Raw genomic sequence first — 21,226 nt, 5'->3', positions numbered from 1 at the left:
CTCACAGGGTGTCTGTTGTGGGGGAGGAAGGTGAAGGAGATTGTGAGCCGCTCTGAGACTCTTCGGAGTGGAGGGCGGGATATAAATCCAATATCTTCATCTACCTCACAGGGTGTCTGTTGTGGGGGAGGAAGGTGAAGGAGATTGTATTCCGCTCTGAGACTCTTCAGAGTGGAGGGTGGGATATAAATCCAATATCTTCTTCTTCTTCTTCTTCCTCTCTCTCTCTCGCTGTTGCTCCCTCTTGTACTCTCTCACGTGGGGGGTTGGGAGAAATAGCCTGGGAATAGAGGGGCCCTACAGAGGGAAGAAGTGTTTACATAGAGCAGCTTGGTCCCCCTGCGCTTCCCTTATTTATTGATTGATTGATTGATTGATTTATATCCCGTCCTTCCCACCGAAGTGGCTCAGGGCGGCTTACAACATATAAAACTTACATAGGTTTGGCTTAAAAGCAATTACATGGCAACAGCTAAAACAATAAATTAATAAAACATAGAACATAAAAACCAGCGGTCTGTCAGAATGCACTCCAGCTCCATCCAAAAATTCTCAGTGTCAATTAGTTATAGGCCAGCCGGAAGAGGACGGTCTTGCAGGCCCTGTCTCCAACCACCACCTGGAGGTTGGCAAGCCTGTGGGCATATGGTTCTCTTTTTTAGCAGAGGCAGTGCAGGTCCCAAGAGAGACAGACCATAGAAAGGTGGTTGCAAGGAGATGGCCATCATGATAAGAAAGTCAAAACCAGGTAATGTTTCTGTATAAATTCTCCATCAAAGGGACCCTCTTAATCCTACCGCACTTTGCAAAACTGCTGGTTGGTCTCTTCTGAAGTGAAAAGGATGAAATTCTAATGCACAGAGCTCAAGGAAATGAATATTCATTACTTTTGAGAATAGTTCTGCAGGCTGCCCACGAGGGAGGGGCTGAGTGCTTGCAAAAATATATCTGGAATGCATTTTATTTGGTCCCTCAAGAAGACAACAAAAAGAGTAGGATTTATACCCTGCTTTTCTCTACCCAAAAAGAGTCTCAAAGCAGCTTCTAATCCCTTCTTCTCCCCACAAGAAGACGACATTGGATTTATATCCTGCCCTCCACTGTGAATTTCAGAGTCTCAGAGCAGCTCACAATCGCCTCTACCTTCTTCCCCCACAACAGACACCCTGTGAGGTAGGTGAGGCTGAGAGAGCTCTCCCGTCAGCTGCCTTTTCAAGGACAACTCTGCGAGAGCTATAGCTGACTCAAGGCCATTCCAACAACTGCACGTGGAGGAGGGGGGAAATCAAACCCAGTTCTCCCAGATAGGAGTCCACACACTTAACCACTGCACCAAACTGGCTCTCTTGTGAAACTTTATGGGGTAGGTGGGGATGAGAGAGCGCTGAGAGAACTGTGATTGGCCCAAGGTCGTCCAGGAGGCTGCAGGTGGAGGAGGAGTGGGGAATCAAACCCAGCTCTCCAGATTTGCATCCACTGCTCTTAACCACTATAGCACATTGGTTGAGACATTCGTTCTCTGGCCTGCCCTATTTTGCAGCTCCTAAAGATGTGAATGATGAATCCTAGGGCAAGAAAGGACTGGCCAAGACTCTTTGCCTTCTGCAAGATGGACTTAGAGCTGTTGGCACCGTGGATTATGTTCTGCCCCAGAGACAGCCAGGAATGGATCCAATAAAGTAACCCCCACTGAGCAAATAACCCAGCGGGCCTTACGTCCAGAACTTCTCCGACAAAGAATTTATATGTCAGCTTTTCTTGAAAAACCCAATAACCAGTGTGCTGGCAGAACAGGCTGCCAAAGGGGAAGTCGTTTTGGTTTATAGACTTTTGCTTGTTTGACTTTCCGTGGGGCAGATGAAGACGCTTGGAAGTGTTCGTCTTTATGAGATCCAGGCGAGCGACCCCCCCTTGCTGGAATGGAAGACTTCCCAAAGAGTGTGTAATGATTTGTGTGCACGGAAATGCACGCACACATGCACACACAAAGGCTTTGACCCAGGAAGAGGCTGCGTCTCAGAGGCAGAGCATGAGCTTGGCATGTCTTTGTCCCAGGTTCAGTCCTCAGCATCTGCAGTTGAAAGGACCAGGAGGCAGGAGGTGGGAAAGACCTTACCCCGGAGAGGAGCTGCCAGTCTGAGTTTGATTTGACACTAATCCAGGGGTGTCAAACATGCATCCCGAGGACTGAATCAGGCCCCCAGAGGGTTCCTATCAGGCCCCCGAGCAACTGTCTCTTCTCTGTTTCCTTCTCTCTCTCTCTTGCTTCCTTCTGCATCTCAACTTGCTTTGCAAGGCTTGCTCAATCGCACAGGAGCTACAGAGCAGAACCTCGGTTTTTTCCATTGGCTGAGGCTCCTCCCTCTCCTGGTCCCCCATTCAGCATAGCATTTGGTGCCTCTTCCTAAAAGACCCTCCAAGTTTCAAAAGGATTGGACCAGGAGGTCCAATTCTATGAGCCCCAATAGAAGGTTCCCCTATCCTTCATTATTTCCATTAGAGGGAAGGCATTATGAAAGGTGTGCGGTCCCTTTAAATGTGATGGCCAGAAATCCCTTTGGAGTTCAATGATGCTTGTAACAACCTGGCTTCTGGCTGCACCCCCAAAGTTCCCAGATATTTCTCAAATTGCACCTGGCAATCCTATAGGTAAAGAGTATGACTGCTAACCTGGGTTTGGGAAATTCCTGGATATTCGGGCATGGAGGCTGGTGGAGAGGGCAAGACTTGTGGGCAGGACATGTGGGATATAGTGCACTAGAGTCCGCCCTCCAAAGCAGCCATTTTTCACCAGGGGAACCAATGTGTTTAGTTTGCGGATGAATTGTAGTTCCAGGAGATCTTCAGGCCTCACCTGGAGGTTGGCAACCCTAGGTACATGCTGTAATGTTGGCAATAGAAGGGCCATGCACCATTCACACCCTGCCTCTGGGTGTTTCCCTGACTCATAAGAACATAAGAGAAACCATATTGGATCAGGCCCATGACCCATCTAGTCCAACACTCTGTGTCACATAAGAACATAAGAGAAGCCATGTTGGATCAAGCCAATGGCCCCTCCAGTCCAACACTCTGTGTCACATAAGAACATAAGAGAAGCCATATTGCATCAGGCCAATGGCCCCTCCAGTCCAACACTCTGTGTCACATAAGAGCATAAGAGAAGCCATGTTGCATCAGGCCAATGGCCCCTCCAGTCCAACACTCTGTGTCACATAAGAACATAAGAGAAGCCATGTTGCATCAGGCCAATGGCCCCTCCAGTCCAACACTCTGTGTCACATAAGAACATAAGAGAAGCCATTTTGGATCAGGCCAATGGCCCATCCAGTCCAACACTCTGTGTCACATAAGAACATAAGGGAAGCCATGTTGGATCAGGCCAATGGCCCCACCAGTCCAACTCTCTGTGTCACAGAAGAACATTAGAGAAGCCATGTTGGATCAGACCCATGAGCCATCCAGTCCAACACTCTGTGTCACATAAGAACATAAGAGAAGCCATGTTGGATCAGGCCAAAGGCCCATCCAGTCCAACACTCTGTATTACACAGTGGCCCCAAAAAACCAAGTGTCCCACCAGTAGGGCCAGGAGACTAGAAGCCCTCCCACTGTTGCCCCCCACAAGCACCAAGAATACAGAGCATCACTGCCCCAGACAGAGAGTTCCAACAATATGTTGTGGCTAATTGCCACTGATGGACCTCTGCTTCATATGCTTATCCAATCCCCTCTTGAAGCTGTCTATGCTTGTAGCCGCCACCACTTCCTGTGGCAGTGAATTCCACGTGTTAATCACCCTTTGGGTGAAGAAGGACTTCCTTTTATCCATTCTAACCCGACTGCTCAGCAATTTCATTGAGTGCCCACGAGTTCTCGTATTGTGAGAAAGGGAGAAAAATCCTTCTTTCTCTGCTTTCTCCATCCCATGCATGATCTTGTCAACCTCTCTCATGTCACCCGGCAGTCGACGTTTCTTCAAGATAAAGAGCCCAAAGCGTTTTAGCCTTTCTTCATAGGGAAAGTGTTCCAGCCCTTGAATCATTCTCCCATTTGTATTGGGAGACATCAGCTGTCTCGTTCCTAGTTCCAGAGTTTAAAAATGTGTGCAGTGAGCCCTGACAGAGTTCCGTATGGCCGCCTCAAGACAGCAGTGTGAACTTTAATTTTTATGCAGGGAATTTACGATCCATTCTATTCGCTGGGCATATTTAGATTACGGGGTGGCATCACGGAAAGCCGTTTAGAGCAGGGGTGGCCAACGGCAGCTCCCCAGATGTTTTTTTGCCTACAACTCCCATCGCCAATGGCTGGGGCTGATGGGAGATGTAGGCAAAAAACATCTGGAGAGCTACTGCTCGCCACCCCTGGAATAGGACACCCACTGCCTCGATAAAATAAAGTAAAATAGACACTCCCGGTAGGAATTTGAACCTGGATATCTGTTATGTATTGGAACTGGAGTTTGCCCATCAGGGATCATTAGGCCAGCTACTAACCTATAGTTGTGTGTAATGGGATGATGGTAATGGGATTCAGGAAGGAGGCCCGTCATGGATCGTTAGGCCAGCTACTAACCTATAGTTCTGTGTAATGGGATGATGGTAATGGGATTCAGGAAGGAGGCCCGTCATGGATCGTTAGGCCAGCTACTAACCTATAGTTCTGTGTAATGGGATGATGGTAATGGGATTCAGGAAGGAGGCCCGTCATGGATCGTTAGGCCAGCTACTAACCTACAGTTGTGTGTAACGGGATGATGGTAATGGGATTCAGGAAGGAGGCCCATCAGGGATTGTTAGGCCAGCTGTTAACCTAGAGTTGTGTGTAATGGGCTGATGGTAATGGGATTCAGGAAGGAGGCCCATCAGGGATCCTTAGGCCAGCTATTAACCTACAGTTGTGTGTAATGGGATGATGGGAATGGGATTCAGGAAGGAGGCCCATCAGGGATCGTTAGGCCGGCTACTAATCTACAGTTGTGTGTAATGTGATGATGGTAATGGGATTCAGGAAGGAGGCCCATCAGGGATCGTTAGGCCGGCTGTTAACCTAGAGTTGTGTGTAATGGGATGATGGTAATGGGTTTTGGGTGGGGAGGTTTGCATGCATATAAGCAGGGCCATTGGTCCTGCCAGACAGTTCCGTTCCGATCTCCCTATGCTGAATCACTGAATAAAGAGCTGAACTCACTATCTCTTGGGCGTCCTCATGCTTTAAGCCCAGTGCATTTTAGTTAACTTTGGCTCTTCTTTTTGGCAGACGGGTCCTGACATCCTGGGAACTTGGGGAGGGGAGCAAAAGGGCAGCAGCTGGGAATTTAGACAGCTTTTTCCCCTCCCTTGCAATGGCCCCTGATGGCAAATGAAAGCAAGATCTTTTATATTGCTTTCTCGGCTCTGAGGATAAAACCCCCAGATTTCTCCCCCAGACCCACAGAACTGGCTGAAGAGTGTGAGACACTATGGTCTCCTGGCTTGCCAGCCTCCCGGTGGGAATACTGGTGGCATGATATAAAATACAAGTCAATCGGCGGGGGGGGGGGGGGGACTCTACAGGCACTGTGGAAACCATGTAAGAACATAAGAGAAACCATGTTGGATCAGGCCAATGGCCCATCCAGTCCAACACTCTGTGTCACAGAAGAACATAAGAGAAGCCATGTTGGATCAGGCCAATGGCCCATCCAGTCCAACTGAGTCACAGAAGAACATAAGAGAAGCCATGTTGGATCAGGCCAATGGCCCATCCAGTCCAACTGAGTCACAGAAGAACATAAGAGAAACTATGTTGGATCAGGCCAATGGCCCATCCAGTCCAACACTCTGTGTCATACAGTGGTCCAAAAAAACCAGGCACCATCAGGAGGTCCACCAATGGAGCCAGGACACCAGAAGCCCTCCCACTGTGCCCCCTCCCGCCACCACCAAGAATACAGAGCGTCACTGCCTCAGACATAAGGACACAAGAGAAGCCATGTTGGATCAGGCCAATGGCCTATCCAGTCCAACACTCTGTGTCATACAGTGGTCCAAAAAAACCAGGCACCATCAGGAAGTCCACTAGTGGGGCCAGGACACTGGAAGCCCTCCCAATGCTACTCCCCCAAGCACCAAGAATGCAGAGCATCTCTGCCCCAGAGAGTTTCATCAATACCCTGTGGCTTATAGCCACTGATGGACTTCTGCTCCAGATGTTTATCCAATCCTCTCTTGAAGCAGTCTATGCTTGCAAAATTTATGTACAAAATTAATGCATTGTACCCATGTACGCAGTTAATACATTGTAATCATAATTCATAACGCAATACATAGTCCATGAAGTGCAAACTCACGTCGTGTGGACTCTTCAAGATTAACCGGTTCACGTAACCAGATGAGTCAGCAACGCAATATGGTTTTGCACGTTATGGACTATGTTCTGTGGAGTTCTCGGGTTATCCCACTGGAGGCTGGCAATTGTAGTTTTGCAAGAGTTTGTGTCCTCTTGAGCTGGCAATGAGAGAGGGGTGGGGGGGGGAAGAGAGAGAGAGAGAGAGAAGAAGAAGAAGAAGAAGAAGAAGAAGAAGAAGAAGATATTGGATTTATATCCCGCTCTCCACTCCGAAGAGTCTCAGAGCGGCTCACAATCTCCTTTACCTTCCTCCCCCACAACAAACACCCTGTGAGGTGGGTGGGGCTGGAGAGGGCTCTCACAGCAGCTGCCCTTTCAAGGACAACCTCTGCCAGAGCTATGGCTGACCCAAGGCCATTCCAGCAGCTGCAAGTGGAGGAGTGGGGAATCAAACCCGGTTCTCTCAGATAAGAGTCTGCACACTTAACCACTACACCAAACTGGCTCTCCAGAGAGAGATGGCTTTCTGTTTTAAGCCACTTAGCTGTAACCCTCAGCAGAGTTCAGACTCTGGCTGAGCTCCCAAGAAGTTGAACATACGGGGGGTGGGTTAAATCATTTTTCATAGATTCATAGAGTTGGAAGGGACCTCCAGGGTCATCTAGTCCAACCCCCTGCCCAAATAGGTCCCCCCCCACGTCCCCAGTGCCCCCTGCTTCATGCCCAGAAGATGGCAAAAAAACCTCTACGATCCTTGGCCAAACTGACATGGAGAACAATTGCTGTCTGACCCCAAAGCGGTGATCAGCATTTCCCTGGATGTGTAAGAGAGGGTCGCAAGAGCTAAGCGCTGACACGACCCGTCCTCCCCTCCGTCTCATGATCTAAGTCCACAGAACAAGCCTTGCTATCGGATGGCCATCTGACCACTGTTTCAAAACCTCCCAAGGATAGGAGAGCCCATCGTCTTCAGAGGAAGCCTGTTCCACTGAGGAACTGCTCTGTCAGGATGTCTTTTTCCTAATGTTTAGCTGGAAGCAGAGTGGTAAATGTTTAGCTGGAAGCAGCAGTACTGCAGTACTGTGATCTGAACTCTCTGCTCACGACCTGAGTTCTATCCCAGCGAAAGCTGGTTCAGGTAGCCGGCCCAAGGTTGACTCCGCCTTCCATCCTTCTGAGGTCGGTCAAATGAGTCCCCAGCTTGCTGGTGGGAAAGTGTAGACTGGGGAAGGCAATGGCAAACCGCCCTGTAAAAAGCCTGCCGTGAAAACGTTGTGAAAGCAACGTCACCCCAGAGTGGGAAACGACTGGTGCTTGCACAGGGGACCTTTCCTTTCCTCAGCTTCTATGACCTGTTGTTGGACCTCCATAGCAGCTGGCTGGTCACAGTGTGAGTCAAGATGCTGAGCCAGATGACCGCTAGATGGACCACTGCATGGATCCAGTAGGGCTCTTCGCTTCTTATTGGGAAGGCCTTTGTTTCTATGCCGTCTTTCTTTGGCCCTCCCAGAGCAACTGGTCGGCCACTGTGTGAGATGGGATGCTGGACCCTCACCGGTCTGATCCAGCATGGCTCTTCTTATCTTATAGGGGAAGGTCTCAGCTTCTAGCGGCCCCATGGTGCAGAGTGGTAAAGCAGCAGTACTATAGTACTGTGATCTGAACTCTCTGCTCACGACCTGAGTTCTATCCCAGTGAAAGCTGGTTCAGGTAGCCAACCCAAGGTTGACTCAGCCTTCCATCCTTCCGAGGTCAGTAAAATGAGTCCCCAGCATGCTGGGGGGAAAGTGTAGAGGACTGGGGAAGGCAATGGCAAACCACCCTGTAAAAAGTCTGCCGTGAAAATGTTGTGAAAGCAACGTCACCCCAGAGTTGGGAACGACTGGGGCTTGCGCACGGGACCTTTCCTTTTCCTTTCCATTTACTTTCAACCTGTTGGTCCTGGTCTGACCTTCTGGGGCCACAGAAACCAATTCTGCACCATCCTCTCTAGGACACCTCTTCAAGTACTTGGAGATGGGGTTCATATCACCCCTCAGTCGTCTCCTCTTTATGCTCTCCATGCGCAGGCTGTATCTTGTCAATAGCTTTTCCTGTTATATTTTATAACAAGCTCCCTGCTGTCTGCGGTGATGCTGTTCTCACAAGAAACATTAAAGCTGCAAATTAGGGACACGGCAAAGACATTCATCAGGCAGGTAAGCTTGTCAGGACACCCTCATCCGCGGCTGCTGATCCCCCCGCCGAATGCGTGGGATGGCCCTCTGCTTGGACATCTGCACCGTTCCTCTGTTTAAAATATTTATCTCCAAGTAAAAGGACAGGTCCTCTTGTGGATCAAAAACTGGCTAATTAATAGGAAGCAGAGAGTGCATATAAATGGGCAGTCTTCGCAGTGGAGGACGGTAAGCAGTGGAGTGCCGCAGGGCTCAGTACTGGGTCCCATGCTCTTTAACTTGTTCATTAATGATTTGGAGTTGGGAGTAAGCAGTGAAGTGGCCAAGTTTGCGGATGACACTAAATTGTTCAGGGTGGTGAGAACCAGAGAGGATTGTGAGGCACTCCAAAGGGATCTGTTGAGGCTGGGTGAGTGGGCATCAACGTGGCAGATGAGGTTCAATGTACCAAGTGCAAAGTAATAAACATTGGGGCCAAGAATCCCAGCTACAAATACAAGTTGATGGGGTGTGAACTTGCAGAGACTGACCAAGAGAGAGATCTTGGGGTCATGGTAGATAACTCACTGAAAATGTCAAGACAGTGTGCGATTGCAATAAAAAAGGCCAACACCATGCTGGGTATTATTAGGAAGGGAACTGAAAACAAATCAGCCAGTATCATAATGCCCCTGTATAAATCAATGGTGCGGTCTCATTTGGAATACTGTGTGCAATTCTGGTCACCGCACCTCAAAAAGGATATTATAGCATTGGAAAAAGTCCAGAAAAGGGCAACTCGAATGATTACAGGTTTGGAACACTTTCCCTATGAAGAAAGGTTAAAACACTTGGGGCTCTTTAGCTTGGAGAAATGTCGACTGCGGGGTGACATGATAGAGGATTATAAGATTATGCATGCGATGGAGAAGGTAGAGAAAGAAGTCCTTTTCTCCCTTTCTCACAATACAAGAACTTGTGGGCGTTCAATGAAATTGCTGAGCAGTCAGGTTAGAACAGATAAAAGGAGGTACTTCTTGACCCAAAGGGTGATTAACATGTGGAATTCACTGCCACAGGAGGTGGTTGCAGTGAACAAGCTAAAGAGCATGGACAAGCTAAAGGGCATGGGACCCAGTACTGAGCCCTGCAGCACCCCACTGCTTACCGTCCTCCACTGCGAAGACTGCCCATTTATACTCACTCATTGTGCAGGAGGTTGGACTAGATGACCCTGGAGGTCCCTTCCAACTCTATGATTCTAACCATCCAACCAATATATAAAAGGATAGAAGTGTGAATCAAGAAGCTTGGGCTCTTGAAAGCTTAGGAAATGGCAGCTTTGGAGGAAGGACTCTATAGCATTATTCCTCGCTGAGATCCCTCCACTTTTCTCCCCGGGCTCCATGCCCAAATATTCAAGAGTTTCCTAAGTTGAAGTTGGCAACTTGAGTTGTAGAGTTGCTGCAGGGATGTCTAATGCTATAGTGTAGGGGTGTTGAACGTGTGGCCTGGGGGCCAAATCAGGCCCCTGAAAAACTGGCCTTCACCGCTTCCTTCTCCCTCTCTCTTGCTTCCTTCTGCGTAACAGCATGTTTTGCCAGGTTCTCTCAATCACACAGCAGAACTATTAAGCCAAGTCTCTCTTCCTTCTATTGTCTGAGGACCTCCCCATCCTGGTACCCTGGGGAAGGAGGGAAGGAGCCAGAACTTCCTTTGCCCAGTTCCCTGGATCCCATGGGAGAAATACAAATAAAGTGCCTTTAAGACCGAGTGCTAATGTTTTAAAGATGGTTTTAAGGTTTTTTTTTAAAAAAATCTTTGCATTTGTGTCCTTTATAAATTTTATATCTCTGCTCTGAACCCCGTGGCGCAGAGTGGTAAAGCTGCCATACTGCAGTCGGAGCCCTCTGCTCACGACCTGAGTTCGATCCCAGCGGAAGCTGGTTCAGGTAGCCAGCTCCAGGTTGACTCAGCCTTCCATCCTTCCGAGGTTGGTAAAGTGAGTCCCCGGCTTGCTGGGGGGAAAGTGTAGATGACTGGGGAAGGCAATGGCAAACCACCCTGTAAAAAGTCTGCCGTGAAAACGTTGTGAAAGCAGCGTTACCCCAGAGTCGAAAACGACTGGTGCTTGCACAGGGGACTACCTTTACCTTTTAACCTAATCATAAATAGGTACACAAATGGCCCGGCTCAACCCAAGATGGCTTGGCCTGACAAGGTTTCATTTACGGATTTTCTTCGTGCTTGGGTGCTGTGCACAAGTGACTGGCAAAAGAATTTTTGCAGTGGGATACGCCTTTCTGAAGAAGGGTTTTCCCCAGAAACGGAAGTAAAGGCAAGTTCCTGTTAGAGGCTCATATCATATCCACTTCAGCTTTGTGTGCAAAAAGCTCATTCATTCATTTATGAACACCGGAAGCCATAACTCTGGATGATTAAGAAAAATGTGGAAAGTATAAGAACCTCTTTTCACATGGCCATATTGGGAGCACTGGCCCGTCGGAGTGGGTGAATTGTCGTGAGTTTTAAAAGTTGGAAACCGACGCTTCTAAATGGACTTGAATGAATAAAATTGTCGTTTGGGATATTTATTATTGAAACTGTAATTGTAGGGTGCTTGTAATTAATTTACAGTATTTAGAATACTAGTATTGTGTTGCTTTAAGTCTTTGTGCATTAATGCATTAATGTTTTTAGAATTTTAATGGATTTTAATTAATTGTAGTTAAATGTTATTTATTGTACAATGTATGTATTGAGTTTTTGCTGTTAGCCGCCCTGAGCCGCTTTGGTCGGGGAGGGCGGGATACAAATAAAATGTGACTGACTGACTGACTTCGTTAAATCATTACTAAATCCTTTGATTTTTTTTCCATTATTTTTTTCACAGTTAGTTCTTTCGTCTTTGGTCCTTACTGTGATACTCTAGGCCAGGGGGGTGAGGAACTAGGGTTGCCAAGTCCAATTAAAGAAAAATCTGGGGACTTTGGGGGCGGAGCCAGGAGACTTTGGGGGTGGAGCCAGGTGACATTGGGGGTGGAGCCAGGAGCAAGGGTGTGACAAGCATAATTGAACTCCAAGGGAGTTCTGGCCATCACATTTAAAGGAACAGCACACCTTTTAAAATGCCTTTCTTCCATAGGAAATAATGAAGGATAGGGGCACCATCTTTTGGGGCTCATAGAATTGGACCCTCTGGTCCAATCGTTTTGAAACTAGATGCTATACTAAAAATTTGGTGCCTCTACCTCAAAAAATAGATCCCCCCCCCCAGAGCCCCAATACCCACGGATGAATTTCCTATTATTCCCTATGGGAATTGTTCTCCATAGGGAATAATAGAGTGCCCAGTAGATATTTCCCTCCCCACCCCATGTTTTCTAAAGGGGGGGAGGGCCTCCAAACCAGAGAATCCCCTGCCCCCTCCCTCTCTCTCACACCCAAATACTTAGCAGATCTTCTTCCGGAGAACTCTTGCTGTGAAAACGAAAGCAAAAGAAAGGGAGGGGCCGTTCTCCCAAGCCCTTCCTGCTTCCTGCCCAGCCTTAAAGGGGCATACATTTTACAAACGGCTCAGGAGCTCTATAATAACATGAAGCCTACAGGTATGTTCTCCCCCCACTCCCCCCCCCACCCCCCGCTTCCCGATTTTTGAAGAGCGGGAGATGAGGCTGCGAACCCAGGGGTCTCCCACCAGAGCGGGAGGGTTGGGAAGCCTATGAGGAACCCTTTTTCTGCCAAGGGCCATTTGGATATTTATAACATAATTCGCGGGCCATCAAAAATGATCAGCTTAAAAAACAGCGCTTTGCCGAGGGAGAATGATTTGGGCCAGCAAAATTAATGCAAATAATTGTTTGTCTATTTGAAGACAGGTGGGGAGAGCCTAATCTGGCGTGCACACACACGGCCCGCCGCCCTAGGCAAATGCATAGGTCCAGGGCTTTTTTGTAGAAAAAGCCCAGCAGGAACTCAGTAGCATATTAGACCTCTCTCTCTCTCTCGGCTTGACTTCGCGAACGAAGATTTAAGAAAGGTGCAGTAAGTCCACGTCTGCTGCAGGCTCGCTGGTGGCTGACAAGACCAATGCGGGACAGGCAGGTCCGGCCACAGTGGCTGCAGGGAAAAGTCTGATTTGGGGTTGGTGCTGTAGCAGTACGATTCTTCCTCGATCTCCTTTTGTCCTCAAGACCAGCTATGCGTGCGTTCTCAAAGGAAGAGACAGCCTGCTGGATGGTGTGCCTCCATGCTTTGCGATCTGAGGCTAGGTCAGACCACTGGTGATGGTTAACGCAACAGGTACCAAGAGATTTCTTCATATTAGACCACATCCCCTAATATTAGCATATTAGGTCATTAGCATATTAGGCCACACCCTCTGGGATAATCAAGTGCAAACTGAACGCTGACAGTAACTTTTTCAGGCCCTGCAGCAATTCTGGCCGGCCAGCCAGGCCCCAGGGAGGCTGCTGCACAGTACATCTGGGCCCTGTGATCCCTGCCTGCCCCTGGGGAGGGTGCTGCACAGCACAGCTGGGCCTCACGATCCTCGCTGGCCAGCCAGGCCCCAGGGAGGCTGCCACATGGTTCGATTCAGCCCAATAATCCCCAAGGGCCACACCAAGTGACCTCGAGGGCTGCATATGGCCCTTGGGAAAGAGGTTCCCCACCCCTGCTCTAGGCGCTCTGATAGTGATAGATCAAGCAACTCTAAAAAGAGCCAGTTTGGTGTAGTGGTTAAGTATGCGGACACTTATCTGGGAGAACCGGGTTTGATTCCCCACTCCTCCACTTACAGCTGCTGCAATGGCCTTGGGTTAGCCATAGCTCTAGCAGAGGTAGTCCTTGAAAGGGCAGCTTCTGTCAGAGCTCTCTCATCCCCACCCACCTCACAGGGTGTCTGTTGTGGGGGGAGAAGATATAGGAGATTGTAAGCTACTCTGAGTCTATATCCTTGAAAGGGCAGCTGCTGGGAGAGCTCTCTCAGCCCCACCCACCTCACACGGTGTCTGTTGTGGGGGGGGGGGAGAAGATATAGGCGATTGTAAGCTGCTCTGAGTCTCTGATTCAGAGAGAAGGGCAGGGTAGAAATCTGCAATTCTTCTTCTAACAACACCATTGTCTACTTTGGAGGGCAGCAGCTCTCCATGTCCTCAGATCTTTGACACGATCCATCTTAAAGCAGATCCTTTGAATCAGAAATGCAGCTGGGGAGAACTGAACCTAGGGCCTTCTGCACGTCAAGCAGACTCCCTGTCCTTTAGCCATCTGAGTAGGGTTGCCAAGTCCAATTCCAGAAATATCTGGGGACTTTGGGGGTGGAGCCAGGAGACTTTGGGGGTGGAACCAGGAGACATTGGGGTGGAGCTAGGAGCAAGGGCGTGACAAGCACAATTGAACTCCAAAGAGAGTTCTGTCCATCACAATTAAAGGGACCACACAGTAGTCCAATGAGATGGTATTGTTTCTGAATGCTCCTCCTTGCACAGAAAAAGGGACTTTCTGCAAACACAATACCAGCAGCCCAGGGAGAAGAGACTGAAACCCTCCAGTCCAGATTTTTGTGTGTGTAAAGAACCCCCTCCACTTTTTGTCTAGGCTATCATCCCCCAACTGCTATCATGCACTTGTTCTCTGAGGTGGTACAGCCCTCCCCACAAGGCACCTGAGGACTCTACCACCACCCCCACACACTGGGTCAGGGGTGGCCAAACTTGTTTAATGCAAGAGCCACATAGAATAAACATCAGATGTTTGGGAGCTGCAAGCCATGAAAGTCATGTCTGAGAGCTGCAAGACAAGGAAGGGATGCAAATAGATGGAGGTGGAGGGAGGTGGAAAGAAAGCAACTTTAGTTTTAATGAGGCTGTAGGGGCTTCGAGAGTCACACAATATGTGTGAAAGAGCCACATGGGGCTCCTGAGCCACAGTTTGGCCACCCCTGCACTGGGTCAACCCAAGGAAGGCCACTCACCAGCTGCTTAAGGTCCTCCTGATGGCAGGCTGGACGGCTCGTGGTACCGCTGCTGCTCGAACTCATAGCGGGTGGTCTTGGCCACCACCACCACCCGAGAGGGGCAGAACCCCCCGCTGGCGGCTTTCGAGGGGAGCTCGGAGGAAGCATCCGCGCTGAGGTGCCGGTGGCTTCCTCAGCGGCAGCTCTCCCTGCGCCGCTTTCCGCTCCCTGTTCAAATCCTTGTGGCGGCGCCAGCAGCATCATCACCATCGACGGCGCTTCACCTTAACGTTCAAGCTTCCCCTCCTCGCCTCTGCCGGGCGGTGAAGCGCAGTTGATGGTGATGATGCTGCTGGCACCGCCCTGAGGATTTGAACAGGAAGCGGAGGGCGGTGCAGGGAGAGCCACCGCTGAGGAAGCCAGGGAGGCAGGTCATAGCCCCGGGGCTTTGGAACGTCCTGCGGGCGCTGCTGCCGCCACAGACTGAGGCCAGACAGCCGCGAGTCGGCCGGCCTGCCTTCCCTCAGCCTGCGCCTCAACTGCACGGCACGCGCTCTCGAACGGAGCCACTGCGCATGCGTCAGAAACCTGCGCATGCCGCTTGACACACGCACACCTCTTTCTCCCGCACGCACACCTCTTTCTCCCGCACGCACACCTCTTTCTCTTTTCGCCTTCTGCAAATTCAGATTCGCGGCTTGCCACGGACCCACGCTCCTTGGCGCCGTTTCCGCCCTTTCCCCCCACTTCCGTTTTTTGGGGGAGCGGGGGAAGAGGCTGGAAATCCTGGGGTCCCCCGCCAGGGCGGGCGGGTTGGGAAGCCTACATCTGAGCAAAGGAACAATGGTGTCCTATTCTGTAACCCTCGGCCAAAGAAAACCCCAAACTGTCTCGTCGCCTTCCCTCCCTCTTGTCTAACTTCCAATCTCCAAACGATGGCCGATTTCCCATCGCAAAAAAATCAACGAAGAATCGGTTTGCAGTCTTTTTAGAAATTTATTTATCACGGATGGATGTCTTTCGTTTTGTAAACAATTCTTGTCCATTTTTTTTTTTTGCTCAAATCATCTCCAGACATATGTTATTCATTGCAAGTCATTTCTGGTGAAAAAAAAAACCCACACAAATAATTAAGTCGTACGTCTTTCTTTCCCGCTTTGCATTTATAACAAAACATTTGCAGGGCGATTCCTTTCCTTGAGGGCCACTGTTGACACATTTTAACTTATGGGGATACACCCACAACTCACTCTTAGGACGAAAAGGGAGCTGGAGAAAGACCATTTCTTTACTGCCTTCGGCCTCTGAAGCAGAGAGACAGGATTCTTTGGGGGGGGGGGATGTGATTGGAACACAGAGCAACATGCAAAGCTGCCTTATAAAGAATCACATCCGTGGTCCCTTGACTCAGTCCTGCCTGCTCTGACTGGCCATGGCTCTTCAGGGCTTAAATGTTTCCCTGATGGGTTGCCAGCCTCCAAGGGGCGGGCCTGGAGATCTCTAAACAAGAGATCAGTTCTCCTGGAGAAAATGGCTGCACGGGAAGGTGGACTCCATGGTCTTATACCCCACTCAGGTGGCTCCTCCCCTCCCCATACCTTGCTCACCCCCATGCTCTGCTCCCTACATCTCCAGTAATTTTCCTGTTTGGAGTTGGCAACCCTTCCCCCCCCAAAACCTGCTGCCTGGGAGACCAAAAACACTCTAGTCTCATGTGGGGTGGTAGTGGGGAAATACCATCTTTATATGCTTTCCGATGTTGAAAAACACTTTCCCAGCAGCTTAAAAAGCTAGTGTTTCAGGAAGGAAGCTGTGAGCAGATCCAAAGGAAGTACTTCTTCACCCAAAGGGTGATTAACATGTGGAATTCACTGCCACAGGAGGGGGTGGCGGCCACAAGTATAGCCACCTTCAAGAAGGGTTTAGATAAAAATATGGAGCACAGGTCCATCAGTGGCTATTAGCCACAGTGTATGTGTGTATATAAAATTTTTTGCCACTGTGTGACACAGAGTGTTGGACTTGATGGGCCGTTGGCCTGATCCAACATGGCTTCTCTTATGTTCTTAAGTGTCCAGGGATACAGGAAGGGTGTGTCCAGTTAGAGCCATTTTGAAACTAGCTTCACCTTCCATGGCTCTTCCCAAGAGAATCGAAGGAATTATGATGGTGATTTTTTTGTTGTTGCTGTTAGCTATCCCTACTGCTATTTGAGGAAGGAAACTTTGACTCTTGACAGTTTCTACCACGAAAATCTTGTGCGTCTCGAAGGTGTTGCCGGACTCGAATCCAGCTCTTCTACTGCAGACTAATGTGGCTACCCACCTGAAATTTTGTTTTGTAGACCCTGACTCTCTGGAGACTGGGGTCTGGTCGACAGCAGCTATGATGCTCAGTCCCCCCTGGATCTGGACCATTTGAATAGACATTTGAATAGGTGAGCTTAAACAGCTTTGGTTTAAATTTGATTTCAGTCCATTTTTTTTTAGTAGACGTTAGAGCAGGGGTCTCACCAGCCTTTTTGGAGCCTGTGGGCGCCTTGGGAATTCTAACGCAGTGTGGTGGGCACAGCCGCAAAATGGGGAGCCCGCCACAAAATGGCACCTTTGGAAACTCAGAACAGTAGCCCTTGCAGACACAAGAACACTCAAAGAATCTCTCAGCACCTACTACGTAGGCAAACCTTGCAAGCATTACAAATGGCTTGAACTTCTCTATAGCAGGGATCCCCATAGGTTCTATCAGACACTATCTACCTGCCCCCCCCCCCCCCCCAAAATGAGAAAATAACCAAAATATATAAAGCTAGTTTGAGAGCCAGTTTGGTGTAGTGGTTAAGTGTTCGGACTCTTATCTGGGGGAACCATGTTTGATTGCCCACTCCTCCACTTGCACCTCCTGGAAGGGCCTTGGGTCAGCCATAGCTCTGGCAGAGGTTGCCCTCGAAAGGGCAGCTGCTGTGAGAGCCCTCTCAGCCCCACCCACCTCACAGGGTGTCTGTTGTGGGGGAGGAAGGGGAAGGAGATTGTGAGCTGCTCTGAGACTCTTCGGAGTGGAGGGCGGGATATAAATCCAATATCTTCATCTGCCTCACAGGGTGTCTGTTGTGGGGGGGAGGAAGGGAAAGGAGATTGTGAGCCGCTCTGAGACTCTTTGGAGTCGAGGGCGGGATATAAATCCAATATCTTCATCTAGCTCACAGGGTGTCTGTTGTGGGGGAGGAAGGGAAAGGAGATTGTGAGCCACTCTGAGACTCTTCGGAGTGGAGGGCGGGATATAAATCCAATATCTTCATCTACCTCACAGGGTGTCTGTTGAGGGGGAGGAAGGTGAAGGAGATTGTGAGCCGCTCTGAGACTCTTTGGAGTGGACGGCGGGATATAAAGCCAATGTCTTCATCTACCTCACAAGGTGTCTGTTGTGGGGGAGGAAGGGAAAGGAGATTGTGAGCCGCTCTGAGACTCTGAAATTTGGAGTGGAGGGCGGGATATAAATCCAATAGCATCTTCTTTTAATGCCCACCAGGTGTTTTTAGAAAGCAGGTGAGGCCAGGTGGAGGGTCTACCCAGCTTCGCTTCTGATTGGCCGCTGAAGATCTGTTGGGCTACGCAGATTGAAATAACATTGTTTCAGTGGCAGCTGCCAACCCGGTGTTGGTTGTATGGTCTCTCACCCTGCTTTCTCAATGTATTTTTAATTACCCCTCTTCCCCCCTGCACTGGGCTTCTTCTGTTTATTGCAACAGCCATTTTTGCAATAGCTCCGCCTCCTGCGGCAGCCATGCTGTGGTCGTGCCTGCCGTCCTCTGTCACAATTCCAAAGGTGCCCATAGGCTCAAAAAGGTTGGGGGTCTCAGTTCAATAGCATCCATATTAAATACACCAAACAGCCAGTGAACCCATCTAACTGTACTCCTTCCTCCTCAATCTTAGTCTACACTGAAGACTGAAACTGGAATGGTGATTCCTTCTCTCCAAAGAATCCTGGAAGCTGCAGAGGGCAAAGGGTCTCCAGTGGAGAATGCCCCACAAAGTCACCAAATGACTATTCCTAGGATTCTTTGTGGGTGTGTGTGTGTGTGTGGAAGCAATGAAAGTGTGGTATATGAAACTAATATAATTTGTAGGGCAGTTATTGTCCTCTTTTGGATGGCCCACGCTGATCTCAGCACATTTGCTGAGCGGTCAGGTTAGAACGGATAAAAGAAAGCACTTCTTCACTCAAAGACCAATTAACACATGGAATTCATTGCCACAGGAGGTGGCGGCGGCTACCAGATAGACGGCTTCAAGCGGGGATTGGAGAAACATATGGAGCAGAGGTCCATCAGTGGCTATTAGCCACAGGGTATTGATGGAACTCTCTGTCTGGGGCCGTGATGCTCTGTATCCTTGGTGCTTGGGAGGGGCAACAGTGTGACGACTACTAGTGTCCTGGCCCCACTGATGGACTTCCTGATGGCACCTGGTTTTTTTTTGGCCACTGTGCAAGAGAGTGTTGGACTGGATGGGCCAGTGGCCTGATCCAACATGGCCTCTCTTATGTTCTTATGTGACACAGAGTGTTGGACTGGATGGGCCATTGGCCCGATCCAACATGGCTTCTCTTATGCTCTTATGTGACGCAGAGTGTTGGACTGGATGGGCCATTGGCCCGATCCAACATGGCCTCTCTTATGTTCTTATGTGACACAGAGTGTTGGACTGGATGGGCCATTGGCCTGATCAAACATGGCCTCTCTTATGTGACACAGAGTGTTGGACTGGATGGGCCATTGGCCTGATCAAACATGGCCTCTCTTATGTGACACAGAGTGTTGGACTGGATGGGCCATTGGCCTGATCAAACATGGCCTCTCTTATGTGACACAGAGTGTTGGACTGGATGGGCCATTGGCCTGATCCAACATGGCCTCTCTTATGTTCTTATGTGACACAGAGTATTGGACTGGATGGGCCATTGGCCTGATCCAACATGGCTTCTCTTATGTTCTTATGTGACACAGAGTGTTGGACTGGATGGGCCATTGGCCTGATCCAACATGGCCTCTCTTATGTTCTTATGTGACACAGAGTGTTGGACTGGATGGGCCATTGGCCTGATCAAACATGGCCTCTCTTATGTGACACAGAGTGTTGGACTGGATGGGCCATTGGCCTGATCCAACATGGCCTCTCTTATGTGACACAGAGTGTTGGACTGGATGGGCCATTGGCCTGATCCAACATGGCCTCTCTTATGTTCTTATGTGACACAGAGTATTGGACTGGATGGGCCATTGGCCTGATCCAACATGGCTTCTCTTATGTTCTTATGTGACACAGAGTGTTGGACTGGATGGGCCATTGGCCTGATCCAACATGGCCTCTCTTATGTTCTTATGTGACACAGAGTGTTGGACTGGATGGGCCATTGGCCTGATCAAACATGGCCTCTCTTATGTGACACAGAGTGTTGGACTGGATGGGCCATTGGCCTGATCCAACATGGCCTCTCTTATGTGACACAGAGTGTTGGACTGGATGGGCCATTGGCCTGATCCAACATGGCCTCTCTTATGTTCTTATGTGACACAGAGTATTGGACTGGATGGGCCATTGGCCTGATCCAACATGGCTTCTCTTATGTTCTTATGTGACACAGAGTGTTGGACTGGATGGGCCATTGGCCTGATCCAACATGGCCTCTCTTATGTTCTTATGTGACACAGAGTGTTGGACTGGATGGGCCATTGGCCTGATCAAACATGGCCTCTCTTATGTGACACAGAGTGTTGGACTGGATGGGCCATTAGCCTGATCCAACAGGGCTTCTCTGATGTTCTTATGTTCGCATTAGATCTCAGAAGCTAAGCAGAGTCAGCCCTGGACACAACTTGGATGGAAGACCACCATGGAAGTCCAGGGTCACTCTGCAGAGGCAGTCAATGGCATACCACCTCTGCTGGACTCTTGCCATGAAAACCCTACCAGGTCCATATAAACCAGCTGTGATTGAATGGCACTTTCCAGCTCCCCTCCCCACCCCGCTATGCAGGCATACCCCGAGAAGATGGAAGAACCATACGGTTGTGAAGTTCGGGCCAACCTCCTCAGCGATTTCTCCAGAATTGCACTCGCTTCTTTCTCACAGCACCGAGACTCCACTAGGATTAAGAATTCCCATTTGGTAATTGTTAAGAGTGGGTTACCACAAAAAGCACATGCTGTTTAGATGGAAGAAAGTTTTCAGATTCCTCTAGGGACATGCAGCCGCGTCTTGCGAGAACTGGATCGGAATCAAAGAAGGAATGAAAATTCAGCCTCGCCACAGAAGCCTATACCAGTAAGCTACAACCAGCCACTGGGATCCAGTGGTCCCCGCCCCGTTCTGTGTGGATACACCATATGACAAAAATCAGTTTGTTTTCAATAACGGGAAGACCCCAGCCCACCAAGGCCCACGAGTGCCTAGCTGGGAGAGCTCGTACCACCTAACCCTTCCCTCACTTTGCACCAAGCCCTGACACCCAGCCAGTTCCCACTGCTGCGGAGTTGCGCTTAAACTCTACAGAGCCGTGGGTAAGTCCTTGTAAACTCAAAGTTGTCTCCTTCATTCATTTTCCAATGGTCTGACGAGCCCTGCTGGGTCTAGAGAGCCCTAGCCTTCATTAACATTGTGAGAGAACAGGCCGCAAAGCAAGGAGTCTGCAATCAGACAGATGGATGGCCTACTTTCCCCATAGAACGTTTGACATCTTGTTCCAGAAAAATAAAACTGTCCAAAGTCCCTTGTTGGT

This window comes from Heteronotia binoei, chromosome 10 (assembly GCF_032191835.1).
Source record: "Heteronotia binoei isolate CCM8104 ecotype False Entrance Well chromosome 10, APGP_CSIRO_Hbin_v1, whole genome shotgun sequence".
NCBI lineage: Eukaryota > Metazoa > Chordata > Lepidosauria > Squamata > Gekkonidae > Heteronotia > Heteronotia binoei.
Note: the sequence above shows the minus strand (reverse complement) of the source record.